The sequence below is a fragment of the Scyliorhinus canicula genome, chromosome 1, assembly GCF_902713615.1.
Source record: "Scyliorhinus canicula chromosome 1, sScyCan1.1, whole genome shotgun sequence".
NCBI classification, from domain to species: domain Eukaryota; kingdom Metazoa; phylum Chordata; class Chondrichthyes; order Carcharhiniformes; family Scyliorhinidae; genus Scyliorhinus; species Scyliorhinus canicula.
The window spans coordinates 135,254,079-135,261,165 of NC_052146.1; positions in this window are offsets into that span (position 1 = coordinate 135,254,079).

Consider the following 7,087-nt stretch of genomic DNA (forward strand, 5'->3'; position numbering starts at 1 on the left):
AAAAAAAGTGAGAATCCAGTTGTCCAGGGATTCGCCAGGTGCTCAAAATGCTGTTGATGCAATTACCTGCGGGTTAAAAGTTTAAATACTGTCGCTCCAGTAGCCTGGAGACTAATTCCACTTGGTTCTCCTGAGGGGTGAGTGGGCGTTGGGCAGGACTAACATGATTATACAAAAATGGCATTGGTGTCTTAATTGCCTTGAAGCCCCCATTTGCATTATACGTCCTAGGCCCTGCCTCCTCCTGGTGAGTGTTTCAGCAAACTCTGAAAACTCCGGCAGGTAGGGAAGTAGCAGTAAGGTGAGCAAGGTTTGAACCAGACATGCAATTATCTTTTTGGAAAAGGAAATAGTCTAAATGTTAGTGCCACTCTCCCCAAAACACCACAAGCAAGTGGCCTAATAAAATGTTTGTGATGGGAAAAATACACTCATATTGCTTGGTAGACAGAGGAAAAATGGTTTTGTGAACCTTGAACTTAAGGCAAGGCTCAAACAACATAACGGGATACAAGGCAAAACAGAGTAGAATCTGTAGCAACAGTGCACCCCTCCCCGATGAACGCAATGCATTCTATGCTCATTTTGAGCAGGAAACCAACAAACCATTGTCAACTGCCCCAGCAGCCTCGGGCACACCCATACCTACCGTCACAGCATCAGAAGTCAGATCAGCTTTCTTGAAAGTGAACCCATGGAAAGCAATGGGCAATGACGGAGTCCCTGGTTGTGCAGTCAGACCAACTGGTGGGTGTGTTGGCAGGCATCTTCAACCTCTCCGTACTCCATTCCAAGATTTCCACTTGCTTCAAGAAACCACAATCATACTGGTGCCAAAGAAGAACCAGGCAATGTGCCTCAATGTCTACCATCCAGTGGCCTTGGCATCTATCATTATGAAGAGCTTCAAGACGTTGGTCATAAGACACATCAACTCCATACTCCCAGAATGCCTTGATCCACTGTAATTCCATTCACAAGTTTGCTGATAACATGACCGTATTGGGTCAGATCTCAAACAACAATAAGTCAGAGTACAGGAGGGAGATAGAGAATCGAGTTGCCTGGTGCAATTACAACAATCTCTCCCTCAGTGTCAGCAAAACTAAAGAGCTGGCTATTGACTTCAGGAAGCGAAGAGTTGTACACATTCCTGTCTGAATCAATGTTGCCAAGGTGAAAATGGTTGACAGCTTCAAATTCCTAGGTGTACACATTAGCAACAATCTGTCCTGGTCCACCCATGTCCAAGAGGGCACGATGACACCGATACTTCCTCAGGAAACTAAGGAAATTCGGCATGTACAAACTGACTCTTACCAATTTATACAGATGCACCATAGGAAGCATCCTATCTGGCTGCATCACAGCTTCATATGGCTACTGTTGGCCCATGACTATAAGAAACTACAGGCCAGTCCATCACACGAACCTGCCTCCCATCCATTGACTCTGTCTACATCTCCTGCTGCCTTGGGAAAGTGGGCAGCATAATCAAAGAGCTCTCGCACCCGGATTATTTTCTCTTCCTCCTTTGGGCTGTTGTGTTTCCCCAGGCCTGGGAAAACTGACCTGTTAGAGTCAGACATGGAAAACAAGTTACAAATGAGGCTCCCAACCTCACGGCATTCCATCTCCTCTGTTAAACATGGAAGTGGGTGAATTGGATTATGGTTATGGCAGCAATAAAAGATGATCAACTTTATTGCCGAGTTGTGCCTGTTATGCAGTATTATAGAAAACCAATCAACAGTCAGTAGAAAAGGTCACATGCAAACAAAGCAACTCTCGTTAAAAGTTCAAAACAGTTACTTCAATCAATCCAAAAATAGATCAATTGCTTTTATATGCGGGAGTAGTTACCACATCTATAAAAGTTTATAAGGTGGTAATGTCAACTAAAGTTTCAGATAACATTACAAACTACTGGAGCAAAAGTCAAGTTGTTTGCGGCATTATCTGAATCATAAAATTTAATTAATTTCATGAGGTATTTCCTCTGAAACATATCATGGGGCCTTTATTATTGTGCTTCGATTATTTTTTAATCAGCTGAGGCCGTACATTGGTGGTGTTGTGAGATGATATTTAATGATTAATGAATGCCAGTCTTCTGTTGCTCAACAGGACATAGTGTCAGAAATGTATGTACTTACGAATTGGCATCTCCCAACTTCGAGACCTCAGATCAGGGAAAGTGGGGAAATTGAAAGATGGGGGTGAAGAAAAGGTGAATAAAGCAAGAGGAAACAGGCAATGCAGAAAAAGAAGGCAAAGGGAAGCGACAATATTATGTGAACAAGGAATATAAAAAGTAACCGACAGACATGAGTAACAAAAAACAGTAGAGTAAGGAGACGGCCACTTGGAGATACACAGAATAAACACAGAATAATGACTGAGAAATAATAGAGATATTGGTCTGGATTCTACAGTCAGCTGTGGAATGGGTAATGCAATAGATGTAATAAACATAGATTTCTAAAAGGTGGCACAGTGGTTAGCACTGCTGCCTCACCGCGCCAGGGACCCAGGTTCAATTCTGGCCTCGGGTCACTGTCTGTGTGGAGTTTGTACATGTATTCTCCCTGTGTCTGAGTGGGTTTCCTCCGGGTGCTCCGGTTTCCTCCCACAGTCCAAAGATGTGCAGATTAGGTGGATTGGCCAAGATACATTGCCCTTTAGTCTCCACGGATGAGCAGGTTGGATTTGGGGATAGGTCAGGGTGGACAGGGGAGTGGACATGGGTAGGGTTCGGAGAGTAGGTGCAGACCTTATGGCATCCTTCTGCACTGCGGGGATTCTAAGATTCCATGATAAGGCATAGTAGTGTCATGGCGAAGTGGAATCAGGGGACATGTAGAGTCAGAGGACAACTAGAATGGTCAGGAAACTTACAAATCAGAGAGTAGGTATTCAAGGCAGTTACATAGACTGAGAGAAGTGCTATTTCACAAGTTGGATCTGGGATCACTGTTATACATAATTAGCATGAACAATTTGCTCTCAGGAATCAGAAGCATAATTTCAAAATTTTGAATCGACCACAAATTCAGCAATACAGAGGAAATATGGGGTGAAGTATGGGATGACTTTCATAAACTAGTTGAATTGGCATGTAATTAGCAAATTCATTCAATATAGGTAATTGTGAGGTGATACATTTGATCAGAAAAATAACTACGCCACATACTTCTTGGAAAATAAATATCTAAACAATGTCGACTAGAGGAACAAAACGATTTGGGGGTACAGATGCACAAATCATTAAAATTGCTGAAGAAATACATTTTGTTGAAGTCTTTTGTCTTGTACTCATCAGGACAATCACAAGAATATCAATATCAGGAGAAACAACGACTTTATACTGTATGAGAAGAGAGCGCTGATTGGTTGACAAGTGGACTCTGTCACTGTTGACAGTTAACTGCCAAGCATTGTTTGGAAATTTAAGCAGGCAGCTTGACTCTGATCGGTCAAGGAATTTTCCTGAGGCATGAATCAGTGAATGGCTGTCATTTATTTTGTTTAGCTAAGGTTTAGGTTCTTTCACGGGGTAGCAGATGGGTGAAGGAGCAGCGCTCCGAAAGCTCGTGTTTGAAACAAACCTGTTGGACTTTAACCTGGTGTTGTAAGACTTCTTACTGTGCTCACCCCAGTCCAATGCCGGCATCTCCCCATCATGGGTAATAAAATACATTCAAAAAAATAAATAAATTCGAAAAGGAAGTTAGGAAAAACTCTTTAACCAACAGAGTGGTGAAAATGTGTAACATGCCACCAAAAGAAGCAGTGAAGCTTAGATACATTTCAGGGACAGTGAGATAAACAAGTGCGGGGAGGGGGGATAGGAACAGAAGGATATTTTCATTGAGTGGGAGAAAGAAGGGTGGAAAGAGGTTCTTGTGGAGTATAAACACTGGCATGGGCTGGATCAAAAATCCTGTTTGTGTTCGACTGTGCAAAAGGAACAGAATGGCTTGAAGACAGATTGTGAGGATGCAATGGTAGAAATGTGAAGGAAGGGAATTGGGGAAATTAAGGCAAGGATGGACCAGGCAATCATGATCTGGGGGAGAGAGGTGACAGATGGGGATAAGCATAAGGGAGAGAGGACAAGCACAAATGGGGACAGTAAGAAAATGGAATGGATTTTGATTTCAGGAGACTTGGAAGCTGGTACGCAAGGGGAGAATGAAAGAATGAGATAGATGCAAATAGGCACCAAGCCCGAACAGAAAGGCAAACTGGTCTGATTTATTTTTAGACCAAATAATGAAGCATCTTTAGTGCTGCCAGTCTTTAAAATCTGCTTTGTGGAAGTGAATGTTTTCAGTCGTCCTGGATGTGGAATTGAGTTTGTTGCGGGAAAGGAAGTTCCCATTGAACCAAACCAAAGTTGTTTGATTTATCCATTACCGCTTTGACTGTGTAATTATCTGTGAAACAAGCTTGAGACAATCATAGAATGATACAGCACAGAAGGATTTCAGCCCACTGTGACTGTTGGAGAGCTGTCATTTTGTGCAACCCCTGCTCTTCCCCATTGCTCCATCACCTTTTCCCTTTAAGTATTTCTCTAATTCTCTTCTGAATATTACAACTGAGTGTCTCCAGCCATTCTTTTCAGCTATGTATTCCAGATCACTTCCTACTTGCAGGAATCTCCGTATAAAAGAGACACAATTCTTCAAGGACACCGAACAGCAAGAGGAGATCCAGAAAAGGAGTCTGAGAAAGAAATAGCTGCAATCTAGAGTCCAAGGACCAGTCCCACATCCCAGAAACTCCTGCCAAGTGCATGGTTGAAATGCAACTCTAGGATCGGGCTCATCAGCCAACAAACCCATGACCAGTAACACAAAGTTTCTTATGTAGACAATCATGCTCATTAGCGAGTGATCACCAAATAGTGAAGTGTCCCAAGGCAATGCTTCACAGGAACAGCACCAAATAAAATTTGATACTGAGTCAAGACTGGATTTATGAGGGGAGGTGACTGATCAGTCAAAGAGGTAGCTTTTAAGGAGCAGCTTATACAAGATAGGGAGGTGGAGAAGTTTAAGGAGGAAATTCCTGAACTTAGGGTCTTGGTAGCTGAAGGAACAGCCAGTCACAATTGTGAGTCAATTAAAACCTGGGGTGAACGAGAAGACAGAACTGGAGGAGTGCAGATATCTCAACAGGTGTCAGGCTGGAGGGGATTACAGAGCTGGGGGGGGGGGGGGGGGGGGGGGGGCGGGGGTAGTGAGTCAATGGAGGGATTTGAAAATAATGGTGAACATTTTAAAATTGCTGCATCAAAACATGTTTCCTCATGCCCCCTCAGATTCTTTTGCAATCACATTAAATCTTGGTTTTCTGTTTACCGAACCTCCTGCCACTGGAAGAAGTTTCTATTTCCGCTTTGAAAACCATTCATGATTTTGAACACCTCCAGCAAATCTCCTCTAAACATTTTTTACTCAAGCCCAGATTCTCTAGACTCCACACAACTGAATTTCCTCATCCTTGCTTTCCTTCCATCTTCTGTACCTCCTCTGAGGTACTGCAGTCCTTCCTAAAGTAAAGTGCTCGGAATTGACCGCATTATGCTAACTGTGGCCAAACAAGATTGCAGGTTGGCTAGCCGACCTGGCGGAATTCCTCAAGCTGGAGATAATAAAATTTGGGCCGGAAGAGGGTTCTACAAGATGTGGAACCAACTTCTTCTGAGATTTGTTCGTAGCCAGCAACCAATAGAGTAAAAGGGTGTGTGGGGGGGGGGGGGGGGGGGAGAGACACAAGCGAGTCACGGGATAAAGATAAAAAGGAAAGGGGGAGGGGGTGAAGGAGGTAGGACACACAAAGAAATCGAGAGGGACAAGAGACTAAAACTGTAGATAGACATCTGTAAATGTGTGCCCAGGGCAAACTTTTATACGCCATTCAAAGGGGGCCACAGCCACACCCGGAGAGAAAGCAACTGCATGTATATATCTGCACAGACTTCTGCCTGTCCTTTTACCTCCTTTTATTTCTTGCTTGTTTGTGTTCCTGGAATATGTTTATGCGCATCTCAACTGAAGGTGGAATTGGGCACAACTACATGAGCAATTAAACAATTTGCAGGCAACCACTGTCCAAATTCTCAAATGATTAATGGACATTTGGACAAGATACAGGATTGTGTCCTGTGGTTATGGCACCATTATGCTTCACAACAGGTGGAATAGAGTAATATTGGCAAGAACATTTCACAAAGTAACATCCTGTCATTTCAATTTGAAGTCTTCACATCTGAAAGTTTTTTAGAACTTGATAACTGAAATTGATCGTTTAATTTATTTTTTGATTGTGGACTGGAGCCTTATAATGTGTTTGATCAAAGAAAGCAAAGAAACTATAATAGCAAAAAAGTAGTTCACCATAACGGTATTACGAATCCCTCGGAATCAATTTTAGCAAGAAAGGGATTAATTGACTTGTTTTGCTCTGTGTCACTTGCAGAAACAGTTACACTTGATCAGGACAAAACAAACACAGACATATTCTGAGCTAGAGAGCGAGTGTAGCTCCATCAGTATTACTGCAGGATCTTGTCTTGACATAATTGGCACAAGACAAGTATTTGTTCTCACAATCTGATATATTTACCCTATTCTCAAACTATATATCCTCAAGATACACTGATTATACTGATTATATATCCTTGGGAGCCCACTAACAAGATTGTGTCTCTGGGTGGTTAGTCTACCGAATAAGTTCTCTTCACGTCTTCAGTGACTGACTAGGCCGCTCTCTTCCTCACTATACACTTTTATATAGTTTGGCTGCAGATCTCATTGGCTACCACGTGTCTTCTTTAAGATTTCATTACTTAGCTGACATGTTTACCGCTCCTTATATAGTTACCACTGCTTTGTGTCTCTGCTACGGTTCCTCCGCACCTTTATCCTGAGGAAATAGTAGACAAAATCATATTTTGAACCAAAGGTCAAACTCCTGCAACTGTTCTCCTTAAATTTAACTGTTTGAGTCAACTGAAGTCAATCACCTTTGTGATGATTTGAATATACACATTAATGTATATACTTATCTATACAAC